Genomic DNA, 20,021 nt, shown 5'->3' on the forward strand with positions numbered 1-20,021 from the left:
AGCTTATTTTCTTGTCTTTCTGCCTGTCCTCTGAAAGACTAGGTTGAGTTTGTATCGCTTCAGGGGACAGACCAAGACTGAGGTGTGGAATTACAAGAGGAGAGACTGTAGCTCGAAGGGACCCCACCTGTGAAGGCCAGACTGGGTGCTCGGCTCTGAGGACTCTCAGCTGAGCAGGACCCAGGCCTGAAGCTTGGAACACTCATGCGGGAACAGGAAGGACGCAGCTGGGGCTGCCCAGCAGCGGACCAGCAGGCTTTGCAAGGTGGGGAGCCCCCCGTTGGCTGGAGGCCATCAAGCTCCCGACATCCTAAGAGGAATTCCTGCTTCGAGGGTGAAGTTGCATTAGATTCTGGAGTCAGACTGACCTGCATTTGAGTCCTGGCTCTGCCACTTGAGTGCGGAAGCCTGTGTACCTCAGTTTCCATGGCTGTAAAGTGGGTGCAGTTAATCCTCACAGGGAAGGTATCTTCAAGGGTGAGATGTAGTTTCTGCAAAAGGCTCTGGCAAATAGTACTGCTCCATAAATGGCTGTGAGCATTATTTATTTTTTCTGCTTTCTGGCCTCCAAAGAGCTAAGGGAGCATGTTGTCCTGTGATCATGCACCCACTGGGCCTCAATTTTCTCACCTGTAAAATGGGGATGATTAGGGTAGGTATAGAGGCTGTACTCACACGAACGGGCAGGAATAAAATTAACAGCTACCATTAATGGTACAGGGGCCAGGGATTTGCAGACGAGGGGGTTAAGTGTGTGGGACCTGGGTTCAAGTCCCAGCACTGCCACTTACTAGCTGTGTGACCTTAGATAAATCACTTCACCTCTCTGTGCCTCAGCATCTCATCTGTGAAATGTACCTGCTTCATCAGGCTGTTCTGGGTGCTTCAGCTTGGGCTCCTTAGCTAGACCTTTTGCTCCAGGAGGGTAGGGCTGAGGTCTTGGGCTTCTCCGCAACCCTCGGAGCTCAGGGCTGGAGACATGGTCAGGGTTAGTAAACAGCGTTTACGGATTGACTGTTTTATACGGATGCAAATGGCAACTGTAGCAGGAAGCCGTAGCAGATGCTACTGGCTGCCACGCGTATCAGTGGACAGCTCTCAAAGATGTGGATGGCATCCCACCTCCAATACGTGCCTCTCTCTGCCCCAGGGCTTCTCAGGGGCACAGGCGTGAGCTCCGTCCCCACACAGAGTGGGTCAGAAGTGCCAGGAAGTTAATGCCGCCACCAGGAGCCACCTTCAATCGATGGTGACGGGGGCTGGGAGACAAATGTCCCAGCTTCCTCGCCCTCAGAGCTGTGTTCTTCACAATCTCCCAGGCGTCCCCAGTGGGACCAAAGCCCAGCTGCCCACAGTCACCTGCTAATAAACGTGCCCCATGTTGGTTTCCTTTTCTTCCCCGTCTCACTTTTGGAGAACCCAGCCTCCCCAAAGGGCCTTGTGTTTGCATCCTACAGAGGCTCCTAAATTCACCCATTGGCAAAAAATAACTTCTCACATTTTTACATTGACAACTCTGATCAACACTCTGAAGAGATACGAGGTGTGCTGAGAACTTATAAACGGCACGTACGCCCTGTCTCAGAGTGGGGGTGGCTTCTGCAAGGAGGTTGAAAGGATATCTGAAGAATGAGCGTTTACAAGGGGGTGGGGCAAAGGGCATCCCAGGGAACAGCCTGTGCAAAGGCCCGGTGGTAGAAAATGCATGGTGCATTGCTGGCAGGGAGTGAGGGTGGCGTGTGCCCCCCAACTTACCATGTGACCCAGGAAGTCACAGCACATCTCTGAGCCTCAATTTCTCGACCTCCTCTTACCCATCACTTCTGAAGAACAGGATGTGAGAACTTAGAAGTTTGAAATGGTAAACGCTACCTGGGGACGGATGCAGTAATAACATATTCATGTATTCTTTCAACAGCCACTGGCTGAATACCTCCCGTCGAGACCTCCAGCAAGGCCTTGTTCTGTTCATTATTTTTTTCTCCAAAGCCATTGCCCTCATGGGGTGACATTCTAGCAGGAAAGAGTGTCAAAGGAAAAAAAACACACACACACACACAAATATCTGCAAAGTATGATATATGCAGTGATAAATTTTGTGAAGAAAAATGAAGTAGAAAGAATGCATAGTGGGGGGAGAGGGGACATGTTTTAGATAAGGGAGCAGAGCCTTAAAACAGGGTAAGAGCAAGCCGGACAGAGCCAACAGCACGTGCAAAGGTCCTGAGGTAGGAGGGACTTGCCGAAGATGTAGCAAAGAGGCTGGTGTGGCTGAGACCCAGTCAGCAAGGCAGGGTAGGGGGTGACAGGAGCAGAGGTCAGAGAGGTCGTGGAGATTCAGATCCCACACGGCTTTGTGGACCCAAGGTGGGATGTTTGGCTTTTAGCCTGAGACAGCAGGGATCCAGTGACGAGTCAGAGCTGGCATGGATGACATCATGTGATTTATATTTAGGGCTCATCTTGGCTGCTCTACGGAGAATGGCCCGGCAGAGGGCCAGCCTCCAGGCAGGGAGGCGATTGACACGCCCCCTTCCTAGCCCACTTCCAACCCGGGCACTGGATGCTCTGGGCTCCCCACACGCACCCCCCTCCGGTGCCCAATCCCCGGCCTCGCCAGCCAGGGAGTGACGGGCTGCCAGTGAGCGGGCGAGCAGGCGCCTCTAATTTCCACCCGCGCCGTGCGTAAAGGCTGTGGCGATGTGCAATTAAGCTCTGAGCTTTAAAAACACGGTAATAAGGGCCGAGGAGGCAGCCTGGTAATTTAAATGATATCCAGCTCGAATATGGAGTGTCTAAATGTTCTCTTCCAGAGATTTATATCAGCATAGACCTGCCTCATTCATTTATTTAGTTAACTAGCTACTTATTGGCACGTCCTCCCAGCCGCTCTCTGGTGGAAGACACAGAGGCCTGGGTGGCCGCTGGGGGTGACTCGGCGGAGGGCTGGCCAGAAGGAGTAATGACTGCAGTTATCGCCGGCCTGTGCTGAAGGCCTACTACGTGCCTTGCATGCTGAGAACCTACTGGGGGAATTAGAGGTGATGCTTGCACGAGTTCGTATGATGACCTCATCGTGCACGCGAGGAAGCTGAGGCTCAGGGAGGAGAAACGATTTGCTCAAGTTCACACTGCCAGTGACCAACAGGCCTGGGACTGAGCCCGGGTCTTTCATACCGAAGCTGGGGCTTTGTCCATGACCTAACATTGAACACAAGTTCCCGGCATGCACAGCGGCTTCCCATCTAACGGTGTGTAGCCATCAGACTTCATCCTGAGAGTCCCGTGCACAAACCCATCGCTCCATTCAGACTCTCCAACCTGAATGGGACTTCACAAATCCTACAGGCCAGGACTGTCACACTCAGATGCCCCCGGGGTAGCAGGGTAATGAAAGGTATCTAAGAGGACCACGTGCAAAGAAAATCAGCCAGCCTCTTGGCCGGGCTTTCTTTTGTTTCTTGCTTTTGTCAGAGGCATGGATGTAAGAAATATGTCACTTTCAGCTTTGCAAAAAGAAAAACAGTAGCGAAAGTGCAACCGTGAACGGAACTAACATTCCCCTTCTGTGCCGGAGATGCGCTAGGGAGCAGTGGGGACTGGGGCATTCTGGAACATGCATGGGAGCAGCTGCAACTCAGCTTTGGCTAATTGTTGCCCCCCCCCCGAAATGTGGATCCACAGCTGCCAGAACTTTAAGTTGTTGGAAGATGCTAGAAGTCTAAAGTGGCAGCAGAAAAAAAATTCCTCTTCTTAGTGGTGAAATCGACTTGTTTAAAGACACCCCAGATGAAAATACGTCTGCGGGCTGGATTCTGCTGACTCATCCTTCCACGTCCAGGTCACTGGTCTGCCAGGAGGCCACCCCAGCTTGTGCCCCTCTCTGAACTCTGACATCAGTGCTCCCCAAACTTCACACTCCATTCCTTTGGGCACCTCCTACATGAATTTTCCTCTGCCTAAGCACTGCCCGTACTAATATTTACTGAAAATTTTCTTTAAGCTAATTCCCTTTTTTTTTTTTTTTACCCAAACACATTATTTTAAAAGAAAACTTGGAATCAGTACTGTACACAGAATATCTCTTTGCCATAAAGAGAAAATAACAGACACACTAAATACAGTCAAAACAAGCCAATGTTATTACATTCCGACAAGATGCAGTTTGGCAAAGGCTCCCAAGCTGGGGCTTGGTCTGTCTTTGTTCAAAAGGGAGCCACGCACGTGTATGCCTACCCAACGACCAGCGATTCCACCCTTGGGTACACCCGGCTGAAATAAGGTCATCAAAAGTATGCACAAGAGTATTCATGGCAGCTTTATTCATAACGGCACCAAGTGGAAACTACCCACACGTCCAGCAACAGGACAATGGGTAAGTAACAAGGCTGTGTACGGTTGACGGACTATTACACAGCAATGAAAAAGAATGAACTGTGATCACACTACAGCATGGACGAATTTACAGACTTAATATCGAGTGAAAAAAATCAGATCTAAAAGGTATTATTTGTCCATCCACGCATGAATCCATAAATAAAATGTGACCTATCCATACAGTGGAATACTAATCGGCTGTACAAAGGAATGAACTCCTGACCCATGCTCTGACACGGATGAACCTTGAGAACATTATGTTAAGTGACAGAAGCCAGACACAAGACGTCGTATACGTATAATTCCATTTGCACGAAACTTCCAAAATAGGTACGTCCACAGAGACAGAAAGCGGATTAGTGGTTGCCAGGGGCTGGGGGGAGAAGGGGGAAGAGATTGAGGAGTGGTAGCTGAAGGATTCTTTTTGAGGTGATAAAATATTCTAAAATTGATCGTGGTGATGGTTTTACAACATTGCAAATATACTAAAAGCTATTGAATTGTATACTTTAAACGGGCAAATTGTGTGGTGTGTGAATTACATCTCAATAAAGCTGTTTAAGAAAACGGTACACACTAAAGGATTCCATTTGACGGAAGTTCAGGAATAGGCAAAACTAATCTTCAGGGAATAGAAGTCAAAACAGCGGGCAGGCTTGTTGGGGTTGTTGACTGGCGGGGTTGTGGGGGCCCTGTTGGGGCTGGCAGGGCTCTAGATCTTGACGAGGGTGGTGGACTTGTAAAAAGGCATTGAGCTACACATTTAAGATTTGTGCACTTTAGTGTATTTAAGTTATACGTCAATTTTTCAAAAAAGGAAGACAATGAGAAGGTGTTAAAGAGGGACTAGCACCAGAGTGAGCCTTTCTCAGTGATGGTTCCAGAAAGATCTAGGAGAATTGAAAAGGAGTAACTTTCTCGCTTTATTGCTCAATATTAGTGCTCTCTCTCTGTACCCCGTAAAATGACCTTGAGTACTACAGGGGAGGGGCCCTGCCTTACACTCGATAAACAGTCATACAGGAAGGAGCCTGGGCCCTGGGCTGCGTGATCATTTCATTGGGAACACACACCTTTGAGCATGCCCATTTTACAGATGCAGGAACTGAGGCTCAGAGAGGTTAGAGAACTTGGCAAGTCTTCCAGTTACTGAGTGGCAGAGCTGGGATTTGAACTGCCTGGAGCCCTGATTGGCTTCATCACTCTTTTTCCTCCTCCGGAGCTTGGGCACCTCACAAGACCCGTTGCCCCATGCTAGGGTGTCATCCAGGCTCTTTGAATACTCCTCTGGGCAAGGAAGCTCACTATCATTCCAGAAGATTTGTTGCATAATTGGGTACTGAGTGTTTGCCCATTGAGCCTTGGCTCTGGTACCTTCTGTGGCCACTCTTGATGATGTGACCAGCCTGAGGTCCCTGAGGTCACCAACCCTAACAGCTCGGTGGAGGGAAATCCCTCCTACCCTGGCTATACCCATTCCCTCCTCCCACCCAAGGGTGCTGCCGCCCTAAGGGTGTGGGGTCCTCGGCCTGAGCAGGGCCTTATGCTGTTGGAAATGACCTCCTTTTGGCCTCTACCCGAGGTCCTCAATCTCGGGGACACCCAGAGGAAGCAGAGTCTTGTCCTCTACCTGAAAACCCTCTACGTGTCAGACAAGCCCTTTGCTTTGTAGAGAATCACCTCCCTTTCTAAGCCTCAGTTTCCCGATCTGGAAAACGAGGATGACGGTGCAGCTCTCTCAGAGGCTGGTTGTGGAGGTCAAAGGTGATGCTGTTTTAGCTGCACCAGGAGAAGGTTGGAGAGGCCCCGAGACTCGGCGTGAAGACAGACCAGCGCAGAATCCGGCGTGCAGATGCTGATCAGAGGGGTTTGCTGCGCAAAGGCTCGAGTCCGGGCTCGCTCCTCGCTAGTCGTGTGACCTTGGGAAAGACCCTCACCTGCGAAGCCTCAGGCCCCCTCTGTCAAGTGGAGATGACGGTACCTCCCCTGTCACTTTGCATGACCCTTAAATGTGATAATGCCTTAAAGTTGCACTTCTCGAACTTTAATCTGTGCATGAATCATTTTTTTTAATGCAGCTTCTGAGTCAATAGTCCCCAGGTAGGTGCGAGAGGCTGCACTTCTAACCAGCTCCTAGAAGATGTCGGGGCCGCGGTCTGTGCTCCACATCGTGCGTAGCAAGGCACGGAAGCGCTTAGTGCATTGCAAGTGCTCAATACATGAAGTGACTCTCAGCAAAGACTGAAATTTCTGTCTTTCCCGAGTCTCCCTCTGTTGCCCAGCCCCTCCCCCTAACCCCTGGTCCCTAATTCTCTTCCTCTCCCTGGCCGGCAAGGGCACCAGGGCCCCCTTCCCCCCCGAGAGTCCCTCAGCCTCGTGCCTGTCCCCACACACCGCAGGGCCCAGTTCGCCCCTCCAGCCACTGGGGCAGGTTCCTTCTGCCTGGAGCTGCCTTGGGTAGGTTTTCGGGAACAGCTGCCAGCAGCTGAGCTATAATGACTGCCCGGAGAGTCGTTAGGAGATAATTAATATTTGCAGCATAGAGCTGTGACGGCGAAGCTGCTCCCACCCACGGAACTGGGGCCTCTAGCCCTCCGAGTCTGGCCGGGCGCCCCGGACCCTAAGGGTAGCACATCCTTGGGGCAGGAGGCGGATCCCGGATGCAGGGGCTGTGGCTTAGCCATTGGGGTCTGTTTGGAGAGACTCTGCCTCTACCCAGCTGCTAGGGTTGGTGACTTCCGGAGGTTGCCAGGCTGGACACACCATCGAGAGTGGTCACCGAGGGCATCAGGCCTGGGCTCAAGGTGGCCACGGCCTCTCCTTGCACCTGAGGCCAGCTGGCCTTTGGTGGTTGCCATGGTGATGGTTGTCCCCAGCAGTTGGGCAAGGACGTTGCAGCTGCAGCAGCAGCTGTGTGCGAGCATTTGAGAGAAAGGCCGTCCTTAGCAGCTCCCGGCCCCCCTCCGCTCTCCATCTGTGAGGGACAGACATCTCAGCCACCCCAAGTCACCCCCCTGGATGCTTGTCTCAGAGACAGCCCTGGTTGGAGGTCTGGGCTCTAGTCTGCCGCAGGGCATTTGGTTTAGTTTGCACCGTGACTCAGCCAGAGCCTGACCCCTCTCCCAGCTCAAACGCTTAGCAGCTGCCAGGCCCTTGGCAGACCATCACACTTTCCAGAGCCTCAGTTTTTGGGTCTACACAATGGGGCTAATCACGTCCAGGGGTTGTGGTAAGGATTGAGATACTGTATGTAAATGCTTAGTTCTCTCTGGGAACAGGACTTTGTTGCTCCCGGGTGGTGGGTCCTAGAGGTTTAAGAGGGAAGCGACTATTCTTTCCATGGTATGGATTCGCATCATTTATTGAGCACCTACTGTATACCAGCTCTCTGCTCTATTTGTGACATACATTGCTTTATCTGCTGCTTCCTTCCTGAACACCAGCTGTCTCATCTCATTTAATTCTCACTTTGTTCATGCACATGTGGCCTTCTCGTCCCCACTCTAGGACGAGGACACCAAGGTTCCGAAGGCCAAGCCACTTACGTCCCCAGGGCGATGCAATGAGAACACTGCAGAACCGAAGTTCAGACTCCCAAGCCCACCTTTTCCCCGCCACATTCTCATTTGCCTTCTGTTTGCCGGGCAGACCCGCACTCAGAGTCTGGCTCTGCCACGCTCTTGCTGTGCGACCTAGACCGTATGAACTCTCTGGGATTCAGTTGCTTCTTTGACAAATGAGAATCACAGCAGAATCTGCCTTGTCGGCTGCTGTGTGGATTAAATTAGATGTGTAAGTGTTTAGTATACAGTAAGTGTCCACTCATGGCAGCTATTATTTTCATTGTTGTTATCATTATTATTTCTCCACCTGTGGGGGGGTGGACCTTATAATCTCAACTTCCCAGCTTGGGCCCACAGCAACACTGGGGATGCAGCGCCCCTGTCTGTGACATTTTGGGGTTTGGGCTGGCTCATGTGGCCCGGGGACGAGCCTTTGGGGAAGGGTAAAGGCGGGAAGATCTGCCATTTCCGGATTCCCTCAGCCTGCTTGCTAATCATCCGCCTGTTCCTGCCACGCAGCATTAGGCCGGGCGTGTGAGCATAGAGGGGTGCCGGGGAGGGAAGGGGGGCGACTTTCCCTGGGAGGCTGCCTTCTGTCGCTAGACAAACAAACACGCAGCACCCACGCTCGCTTGGAAATGGAGCGAGGCGTTAAGTACCAGCGAACAGCGGAGGCCGAGGCGGAAGGCCAGCTTCTCCGGGCTTCCTCGGACCTAGCTGGCCACAGCCACCCGCAGCAGCTGCTCAAGAAGCAGCTCACGTTCCCCGGTGCCTGCCGCCTGCAGCCTGGGCGGCCCCGGCCCTGCTTCAGAGAGCAACTGGAGGTTCGTGCGGGCTGCAGTGTTTGCCTGGCGTCTGCCACTGCCCAACCGGAGGACAGTGAGGGACCTCCAGAGGTCAGCGTGGTGGCCCCCACTTCCTAGGGGCATTTCCAGGCTGAGGAGTGTCCACTACCTGCCTCATGCTTGCGTAGACCCTCCAGCGTGGCTGTGGTCCTGCCGCGACTCGGGACACGACATGGTACAACCTTGGGAGAGACCCCGGCTGGGGAGATGACGGTCTGGGCCCACACCCCTACTCTGCCACTTGGGCACTGTGTGACCCTGGACAAGTCACTTCGCTTCTCTGAGCCTCCCAAACCTCCCTATTTGTAAGATGGCCAGTGCAATAGCATCTTCTCACTGGGTAGTTACGGGGATTAAAAGGCAAGCATACGCGGTCCCTGGCATGTAGTGGGCTTGATCAATGATGTCTGTTAGGTTGGCCATTATTTTTACTACGTGATTTTGCACAGCTGACCCAAACCTCACTTTCCAAATCTCGCCAATGAAGGTAATTACACACCTGCCCCGGAGGTTGGTAAAAAGAGAATGATGAACCCATGTGGCTGAATACATTTTCATTGTATTCCCCCCCCCACTCCTCGGACAAGTGGCAGGGTAATAATAATAATGACAATAATAGCCAACATTTTGCAGCACTTACATTGATTTAGGTCTGTGCTGTCCAATAGGTAGTCACTGTGGCTATTTAAATTAAAATGAAATAAAGTGAAAAATTCAGTTCCTCAGTCACACAAGCCACATTTCAAGAGCTCAATAGTCACTATAGCCAGAGGCTACCATGCTGGACAGCGCTACTTTAGGCCAGTGTGTCTCAAATCTAATGTGCACAGGAGTCACCTGGAAATCGGGTTAAATGCAGATTTGGGTTTGGGAGATCTGGACTACAGCCCAAGAGTCTACATTTCTGAGGATCTTCCAAGGTCTGCAGAACACACCTTGAGTAGCTCCGGCGTGGAGCTGGGCTGCCCGGCACGACAGCCACAAACCACACGCAGCTATCGAGCGCTTGAAATGAGATGGGTCCAGGTTCAGATGTTCAGGAAGTATAAAATACACACTAGATTTTGAAGACTTGGTACCAAAAAAAAAAAAAAGAATGTAAAAAAATCTCTTTAATAGCTTTTTAAAATTGATTACACGTGGAAACAATATTTTTAGATAGAGTGGGTTGAAGGAAAATATATTTAAAAAATGAATTTCACCTCTTTCTTTTTACTTTTTCTTTTTAATATGGCCAGTATAAAATTTAAAATTCCATATGTGGCTCACATATTTCTGCTGGATAGCATTCATCTCAGCCTGGTTTGCATGCTGTGTATGAATGTATGAGCTCGTGTCAGAGGCATAGACTTGACCAAAGCATCTTCACCCTGCCCTTCTTGATTTTGTTTTTATTTTCTTTTTTTTCCCCCCCTGCACCTGTATTGTTTCCTGGGCATTTTTTTTTTTTTTTTTTGAGACAGAGTCTCACTCTTTTGCCCAGGCTAGAGTGAGTGCCGTGGCGTCAGCCTAGCTCACAGCAACCTCAAACTCCTGGGCTCAAGTGATCCTTCTGATCCTGGGCATTTTTGACTCTGACTGAAGGACAAATTCTTTGGCAGGGAGGCCTGTACGTGCCCACCCCTTCCACCCACCATAGCACAGAATGTGGTCACCCCTACTTACCTGAATCTGGCCAGAAGCATCTTAGAGTTCCCTCTTGTAACTTTCCCCTTTGGCAAGCTCAGGCCATGTGTCTTGAATGGAGCTCGCCCTGCCAAACTCTGTGATTGGTTATGTGATCCAGGTCCGGCCAATCAGAGCATCCCATCCCCAGATCATTGATTGGTTAGGGGGCAACCACATGACCCAAGTCAGGCCAATGAGAGGTGGTCCCTGAACTTGCCAGGAGCTTTGGACTAGACTTGAAGGGTAGAAGAGAACGTAAACCAGGAGGTGCCGGACTACCCTGGGGGAGAGTCTGCCTGAGGATGGAGCCTCCTGAGCAGGAGGGAGCTGAGGGGACATGGAAGGGGACACGTGCCTGATAATAGCTGAGCCCTGGATCCAGCCTTCTGGATCATCTGGCTTCATCTGGCTTTTTCAGTTACACAATTTACCCCCCACTTTGTTTGGTGGTTTTTTTCCTATTTAAGAGAGTTTGAGTTGTGTTTCTGCCATTCGCGACCCCAAAAGAGTCTCGGAACTAGGGACCTAATAGATGTCCGAGAAGGACTTAGGTATTGATGTCTTGGCAAGAAGGGCGTGGAGACAGGTCAAGTCTGAAGTCTTAGCTGGAACTGCTGTGGGGACGAGAGCCTCTGACGATCTTAACGTGAGAGCATCAGGCGGTGGGACGTATCTGTGGGCACCGGGAACACCAGGATTTGGAAAGCGGCAGAGTCCTTAGCAACCAGCATCCTTCCCCATCCTGCTAAAAGAACGTATCCACCATTCCTCCTCCTTGGGAGCCAAAACAGGGCAGAAGGGAGAACTGGGTGGAGCTGAACCTGGCTTGAGGAGGCGAACAAAACTGCTGCCTCTCCTTCCAGGGCCACTAAGTGTCATCCCGGAAATAATAACAGCGACAAGAAAGAACACTTAGGAATCTCGTAAGTGCGAGGCACTGCCCTAAGCACTTTGTACTACTAGCTCATTTAATTCTCCCAGCAGCCCTAAGAGGTAGGCACTATTATTATCCTCATTTTACAGACAAGGAAGTTGAGTCTATTTCTGGGCAGGGTCCTTCGGTTTCTTAGCATAGGGGCAGGCACACTTTTTTCTGAAGGGACATAGTAAATATTTTAGGCTTTGTGGCCACAGGAGGGGTCTTTGTCGCAAATACTCTCCTCTGCAGTCGTAGCAACATGACAGCCATAGAAATAAATGAACAGCTGTCTCCTTACGGGTTATAGTTTGCCGACTCTCGTCTTTACCCACAAGAGTGGTTAATGGTGGGGTTGTAGGCACCAGAGTCGATAGTTTAGTGGAAGATATATTCATTCATTTGATCATTAAGTCATTCATTGCATGCCATGTGCCTGGCTGTGTGTTAGTAAGAGAGATAAACCTGTGGACAAGACAGACCTCCTGTCAACCCCTGGGGTTTGCTAACAAATACGTAGGGAGTAACTGGGTGGCCGTGATCACAGGGTACAAGCACAGGGCACTCTATCCCATGTTGTGAGCAGGGAGGGCTTCCTGGAGGAGGTGATGTCAAAGCTGGTACTCCACGTATAAGTAGGAGAGGAAGACATTGGGAAGCGGGTGGGGTTATAGAAAGTATCCCCTGCAGTAGGAGCAAGAGGACAGGCTAGAGGTCAGATAGGGCTTGTGGAAAGTGCATCTGACCAGAGATTCATGGTCTAGGCAGGACCTTGTGGTCTCCAGGATGGATTTATTGGGAGGGCAGTGAGGAGACAGGAGGGATCGAGTGGGTGGGTGGCCACTTCTCTGAGGGCTTCTGAGAGAGGCTGCTCTGGCTTCCAGCCCCAGGCCCCGATCTCACCCGACACATAGAATGTGACCATTTAGTCGCTGTTTTATGTCTTGTTGCACCCGTGTACCTAACATTTCCTGGCGCAGACTACACCTTAACGCATATCAGGAGCTATTATTAATAACACGCACTTATGTATGTGCCCGTGTGGCATTGGTCCATCTCCCCCAAAAGAGTGTCAGCTCCAGGAGGGCAGGGATTTTGTGGGTCTTGCCCACTTCCATATCCCTGGTGTCTCGCACAGCCCTGGGCACATACGAGGAACTCAGTCAATATTTATTGAAGGAGAGATTTTACGTCCTCAGCAGAGTCCTGACTGATCATGGGTGAGATCCTTTGGCTTGTCCCTTTAAGACCCTCGTCTTCCTTTCCCCCGTCTTGTCCCAGAAGTTAATTAAGTGCTCTGCCTCTGCAGGGTTAATCCCGTGATTAGCTGCCGGACACACGTCAGCTGTGTGTTTATTGTTTATGGTCCGTCACCCTCCACCCTCACTTAAACTCTGGGACCGGTCGTCTTATGCCTTGCTGCATCCCACAGGGCCCACACGTAGTAGGTGCTTCATTTGTTTACGTCCAGTGAATGACTTGACGCCTCCCTTAATACACGCCATGCGACGAGGAGAAGACACAGGCGCCCAATGTTTGCAGGCTGGAAACAGGGTGAGGAGAGGGAATGGTGTGGCCCGTCCACGCAGCAGGCTGGGGCTGGATCATCCGCCTGGGAGTGGGGAGGGGCTGGCGGGAGCGCGTAAGCACCACGTGCCCCCTGCCCGCCCCCCCCAGCGCAGGGTTCTCAGACACAGACTACGGAGAGGCAGGGCTATGCTCGCCGTGGCCCGTGGCGTTCCTTCTGCAAGTCCGGAGCGTCGTGTTTGGGAGACGAGGCCGGGAGAGCCGCAGCCTCCGAGCGCGTCTGGGCGTGTTCGGCGCTTGCAGACGTCCTTGGCTCAGCCTGCCGTCTCAGTGGCAGCTGCCCCGGGCTGGAGGAGGACAGGTCTCAATGCCCCCTATTATTGCTGGAATGCCAAGTACCCCTGAAGTGGAGGCTGGGGCTGGCCCCGGCTGACGGCGGTGGGGCTCGGCGGCTCAGCCACCTGAGACCCTGGCGCGGCGGTGCTGACGTCCTCAGCCTCCCTCTGGAGGGGCACAGCCGCTGGCCCCAGCTCACCCGTCTCTCCTTGCCTGCCCCTCCCCGGCCGCCTTCTGTCCCCGCTTCCCCAGTGGCCTCATCCCAAAGGGCAGGTCGTGCGTCCTCGCTGGCGAAGGGCTTTGTAACCCAGGCTCCGTCCCACGCGCCCCCGTCTCGGCTGCAGCGGGCTTCCGCAGAGGCCAGCCAAGCCCAGGCATCTTCTGAGACAGACCTGGGTCCACCCTGCGCCTTGGGTGGCCCCGGGCAAGTGACCTCACCTCTCATCTGTAACAGGGCTTGTCACGGTACCAGCGCTGTAGTTTTGAAGATTGTCCTAGGTCAGACTCTCGCAGAACGAAGCCTGGGGCAGGGTTGTGAGGCCTGTGATTTTTGAGGAGTGGGTTCAGAAGGGAAACCTCAAAGGGGCGAGGTGGGGGGCACAGGATAGGGTGGGGGGCGGGGGAGGGCGTGGCCTCTGGTCTAGGCCTGATCCCATGGGGTGGGGGGGCTCTGGAGCGTCAGCTGAGCAGGGTGGTCCCACCTTAGCAAGGGGGCCAGGCGTGAGTGGGCCGCTGGTGGCCCCGGGGAGAAGTGGGACGTAGACACGCAGGGGGCAGCTCACGTCAGCTGAGGACAAGTGTGCGAGAAGAGGGCAGCGCCGGCAACAGCTGGGGTCAGGGAACCCCAACAGTGTCTACCACAAGGACAAAATGAGACAATCCACAGTGCTGGAAAGCGCCCTTGTCACCTAAAGACGCCACGGTGGGGTCGTGTCCTGCTGTGACAGCGTGTTCCCGTGAAGCGGGCTTTGCCTCCTGCCCAGAAAGACAGCAGAGCCTGTGGGGGGATCTTCCCTCCTGCTCCGTCTCCCCAGTCCCCACGATGTCCCGGCTGTCTGCTGGGATCTAGGAGTGGGGGGCAGGCGGCCCTGTCCCCACAGGATCACATGCCGATGACTGGTATTCCAGCCAGTGGGATGGGCAGGGACACCCTCCGCCCCTCCGCACATAACCCGTGGGCTCCTCTGTAATTGTCCTTTGTCTTGGCCTGTGTCGTTCCTCACGGCCTTGTTGATGGAGCGTCCTTTCCAGGCGACACCCGAGACCCTGCTCTCCACAACTCACTTGCTAGGAACCCACTTCCCAGGCCCTGCTTCCAGGGAAGTTGCCTAAGGTTCCCTAAAACAAGGACTTGAGATTAACTCTTGGAAATGAACTGACCTGATCGTTTAACCATAAATCGGGTCTCATTACCCTGTTTTGACCAAGCACTTCAATGTCTTCTCAAGACACCCCGAACAATGTCTTGGAGATGGAGAAGCAGCCGTCAGATGTTACTGACAGTTGCTGTGAGGTCTAGGACAGGGCCTGGCATATAGTAAGGGGTTCAGTCAATATTTGTGGAGTGAAAGACCCGAGTGAGTAAACATTTCTGGGGCTGGGGAGGTGGGGGTCTCTGGAAAGAGAGAGAGTGTGAAACGGCCTTTGGGGGCAGATCTCCTGGACGCACAGAGGCTGGGCACATTGAAATGCGGGGTCAGGCGCTCAGATATTCATAGCTCTGTCAGAGGCTTAGCCTAAGAGGCTGCAGGCCCCAGAGGAGAGCACAGACCCCGGGAGGGAGGAAGTCGTGATCACAGCAAAGATTACAAGAGCTTGTTAAAAAGAAATCCCTTCTGGCAGATGGTCAGCTGGCTCCCAGGGCCCAGGCGTGCAGAGGAAAAGCCCTTTCCTACTGGGAATCCCAGAAGCTTTGAAACCAGTGGGGGGAAATTATACCTTCGCGACTTAACAACAGCGATAACAACAGTAATAATAATGAAAGTGACAAAGCACTCATGTAGCAGTTTTCAAATTCAGGCGCTCTGCACGCATGATGTTATTTAAGCCCCCGGTAACCCCTGCAAGGTGCGCGCTGTCATTCCCACGTCACAGATGAGGAAGCCAAGGCTCCGTGAACGGAAACGATGTGCCCAAGGTCACACTGCCAACGGGTGGTCCTCGAGCCCAAGTAGCAGGACATCAAAGTCCCTACATGACTGGCTGGCACTGAATTTAAGAGGATGGTAAGGAATGAGTTGGGCACAACTGAGGCATAAAAATTATAAAAAAGTTGTAAAATCATAGTATATCTCTGGGTGGATACAGAAGAGACCGATAATAGTAGTTGGCACGAGTTAGAGGCAGAAGGGAGGTTTTTTACTATAAATCTGTTATGTTCTTTGACTACTGAATCATGGCGTGCACCTGTCCCCACATTCACACCCTTTGCTGGGGACTTTGTAGCCCTTGCCCACTCTGACTCCAGGCTTGGTAATGTGACTGGCTTTGGCCAATGGGATGTTAGCAAATGTAACAGAAGCAGAGGCCTGAAAATGGCTTGCACGTTGGTCTTGCTCTGGTGTTGTCCCCTCGCACAGCCGTGGGGACATGCCCAGGCCATCCTGCTGGAGGACTCGTGGAGCAGGGCTGAGCCACCCTCATCATCCCAGTAGAGGCTGTCCCGGATCAGCCAGCAGCCAGCTGACCCGGACACATGAACGGGCCAAGTCAAGAGCCACCTGGCCTGCTGACCTCCACGAGGGGGTTTTGGGATTGTTTGTTACGCAGCGTTATCGTGGCTGTAGACAGATGCTACACAGGGAGACGCATTAGCCCTTCCAAGGTGCAAAGCATCCAACTTAAGGTTTAAATTTGGAAAGTAGATCCTGAAGCCTAGAGACTTCCCTGCTCCCCCAAAATATCTTTTCCAGTCTGACTTTGGGGCTTCCATTAAAGACATTTCTTCTAATCAAATTCGCTCGCTTATTTCTCCAGACCCCACTAATTTCTCCAGCAATCCCTCCGACCCTCAGAGCCCCCGCGTGGCTGCCAGGCCGATTTCACTGACATGTAATATTATCACAAAGAGCAGCTCCTGCTCAGTTAGTGCCCACCGTGTGCCCGGCACTGTTCTGGATGCTCTGCCAGAGCAGCGCTGGGCGTTCAGCCACCATCGTGCCCGGTGAAGGAGGCACTCACACCGTTACTCACAAGTCGCAGACTGCAGGGGACTGAGACCAGAGAGACTGAGTCAGTTGCTCAACGTTGCACAGCAAGCAAAGTCCAGAATGAAGATGCAACCACACAGCCGCCCAGCTGCGGCTTCCTCTGCTCCAGGCTGCAGGAAACTGTCCTTTCATTGTATCTGCTTGGGCAGCGGGGAGCCCAACGCTCTCGTTTTTGGATCGGCCTGGGGTTGAATAGCGCATTTCCCCATCTCATCCTCAGAACGGCCCCGCGAGGCAGGGAAATGGGGGAAACTGAAGACGGACTTGCCTAAGGTCACATGGCTGGTCCCGGCGTGGAGGCGAGAACTCTTTTCTCCCTCTCGGTGCAGGACTCGTCAGCCACGCACCCAACGCGGTGCGAAGGTCCTTATGTGTGGCCACACTCCCGCCTCTGTGCCTTGCTCCAAATCTTCCCTCCTTATTATGTGTTCTCCCTCCCTCTGTCCTTCCTTCCCTTCTTCCACCCTTCCTTCCTCTCTCTTTCTCCCTTCCTTCTCTCCTTCCTTTGTTCTCCTTCCTTGCTTCCCTCCGTCCTCCTTCCTTCCTTCCAAAATTCACAAACACGCTCCGTGCACCCACTCTGCGCCGGGCACCCTGCTTGATTCCGGAGGTACAAAGGGAATGACGTGGACCTTGGCCTTGAGCTCAGAAGCAGCGGGGAAACGGGCACTTAAATAAGTCGTGCAAAGAATTAACTCATTGCCACTGGGGAGCCGGCCAGTGCCTCGCAGGGGATGTGTCGGACCCGGGCTGGAACGGAGTTTAGCCTTGGAACGAGCGGGGCTGTCCCCGCTTGCGACCTCACCTCCCTGGATCTCGGCGTCCTCATTGGGGGATTAATGTTCATCTTCCAGGCTTGTTGTGAGAGTTAAATGAGATGTTGGTCTATGGCGTTTAGCACAGAGCCTGGCACGCAGCGGGCACTCGGGACAGGGATGTCTTCGTCACTGCTGCCGTCGTTTCTGCTGCCGGACCCTCACTGCCCTTGACCGGGGAGTTCCCAGCCGCCACCCGCACGACCGTCTTATCTTCGAGGGGAGGTGGCTTCACTCACCCTTCTCTAACCCTCTGAATTATAATCCACCTTTAATGCCTCTAGAGGAAGGAGCTTTGAACAGGAACCAGCTCCGACCGCTCGCCGCCGTCCAGACCGCGAATCCTTGCCTTTCAGAGGCGTGACGGGGCTGCCAAATCTGCCCCGGAGACCTAATGCGATTGTCTCGCTTCTGTGACTCTGCCGGGAAGCTGAGCTTGGGCTTTCTGGCTGGGCTTCCAGAGGCTCCCAGGGCCGGGAGAGACACGAGAAGGGGCTTATGGGAGACCACAGCCAGGGGACCTAGCCTGGCAGGAGCACGGCCAGGGTGCAGGAGCCCCTGTCCAACTGAGCACCTGCTATGCACTTGGCAAGATTCCCTCTTCTGCTCGGCCCACGAACAGACCCTTCCTCAGTGTTGATGGTGGCCAGGTAGACACAGTCGCCTGTGGCGACAAGAGCACAGTACAGGGAGTCCCCATGCCTGAGTTCAATCTTGCACTGAGTTCGTGCCCTTAGGACTAACACACTTTTTCACAACCCTACAATGCGTATCCTTTTTACAAGGCAGCATAATTTGGTGTTTAAGAGCTGAAGCTCTGGATCCAGGCTGCCTGGCTTTCAATCTATTTAATGTCTGTGTGACCTTGGGTCAATTGCTTAACCTCTCTGTGCCTCTGAGACTCTGAGACTATAAAACACGGAAAGCAATAAAACCCGGCTCTGTTGCCTACTGGCTGGATGACTTCATGCAACTTGCTCCACCTCTCTGAGCCTCAGTTTCCTCCTTTTGAATCGGGATCAATAAGAACACACACTTCAAAGAGCTGTTGTGAGGACTAGATGAGATGGCCGGTGCTAAACGCTTGAAACCACACTCGGCATAGAACAGCCGTGTTAGTGCTGACCGAACACCTGCTATTCTCTTCACTTCCTTACATTCCTCCTTTTCTCCCTCTTTTCTTCCCTGTTCCTCTCCCGCCCGCCTCCTTCCCTTGCTGCACAATCACATGTCACACACCTGCCACGAGTCAAGCACTTTTCTAGGCACTGCCCAGCTTCAGAATTATTTTAAGAAGCAAATGTACCTAATGGGGAAGTGCGTTGGCAAGATCAAGGCTAATCTGTCACGGAAGGGAAGAGGTGATAAATTCCCACCGTGGCTTGTGGCGACTTCTTTTCATGCTCTCTGTCATCTAGGGTCATTAATTTAGAGCCTTGACTAGGATTTCTAGCCCATGTGGCCTGCGGTGACATTAATTTGGTATTCACCAGCCTCGGTCACTTCTGTGTCCCCATCACAATGACTGTTATTTGCCATGGCCCCACAGCGCGTACAGCCAGGCTGCATTTAATATTTTGTTTTGAATCAGTTTTTTTTAAAAACTTAAATTCAACTTTAACCTGAACAATACCACCCCTGAAACCAAAAGTCTGGATGCGCTGGCCCCCGTCAAACACTTGGCTCTGCAGTGCGATTTCAGAAGTTCGTGGATGAGCCCAGAGCATCTCCGTTTGTGCCGTATTCTCACAGTGAGCTGCTGCACCAGGCGACGCCGTCTTACCGTCCCACCGACTAGAAGCCCCCTTGATGCACTGCTTCGTATTTATAAAGTGCCAGCTCCTTTTTCCAAGCCCAGGGGTTTCCGTCATCCGTGGCTATAATGACATTAATTTGAAAGTCACCAACCTCAGTTGCTCGCATATCCCCATCACAACAGTCACTGTTATTGTCTTTGCCATGGCCACGTGCCACATACAACTATGCTGTGCTCAACCTTTTGTTTTGGATCACTCTGTTTTTTTTTCCAACTTAAACTCAGCCTCAACCAAAGCCATCCTATCTATGAAATCATGGCTTCGAGGAGCTGCTTAAGTATCTCTTTCTAGCGCACAAGGAAGGGAACACTCAGCTATGACGTAAAGTGTGTGTCACCAAACACATCTCCATGTGTCCATATTCCTACAGTGGCTGGCTGTTCCAAGCATTATCTGTTACCATTGGCTAGTTGGGAAAATCTTGGATTTGTTGTTCCATATTTACCAAGAGGTTATTTCTTTTTCCAAGTCTTGAGGTCCCATAAAGTCATCGAGAGGTCGGAGCCCTTGTCCTGGGTGACAGAGCAATCCCCAGAACCCAGGAGTCCAGGTCCCCGAATCCGCCTTGAGGTGGCGGGATGCCACCCTATTCTGCCCCATCTCTCCTGGCTCATCAGGGGCCCAGGGCTGGGCTCAGCCCCTCTGTGTTTGCAGCCTTAGCTCTGTCCTCTCTAGCACTGGAAGACGCACAAAGGGTTAACATCCATCTCCCACTCTTCCTGACACATCCCACCCTGGGTTCCTGTGGATAATCACCAGCTTCCCTTGAGGAACGACCTTGCCCCCACCACGGGGGCTATCAAGAGACAGATATAAACACCTCAAAGTTCCCAGCTAGCTCCCTTAATTGGCACCTTTCTGTTCTGCTTTAAATTAATCAAAGCCAGTCCGATATTAATACTGTAGGGGGAATTAAAATCATGCAACGCATTAAAGATGTAATTTAAA

Source organism: Propithecus coquereli, unplaced genomic scaffold, assembly GCF_000956105.1.
Source record: "Propithecus coquereli isolate 6110/MARCELLA unplaced genomic scaffold, Pcoq_1.0 Scaffold81, whole genome shotgun sequence".
NCBI classification, from domain to species: Eukaryota; Metazoa; Chordata; class Mammalia; order Primates; family Indriidae; genus Propithecus; species Propithecus coquereli.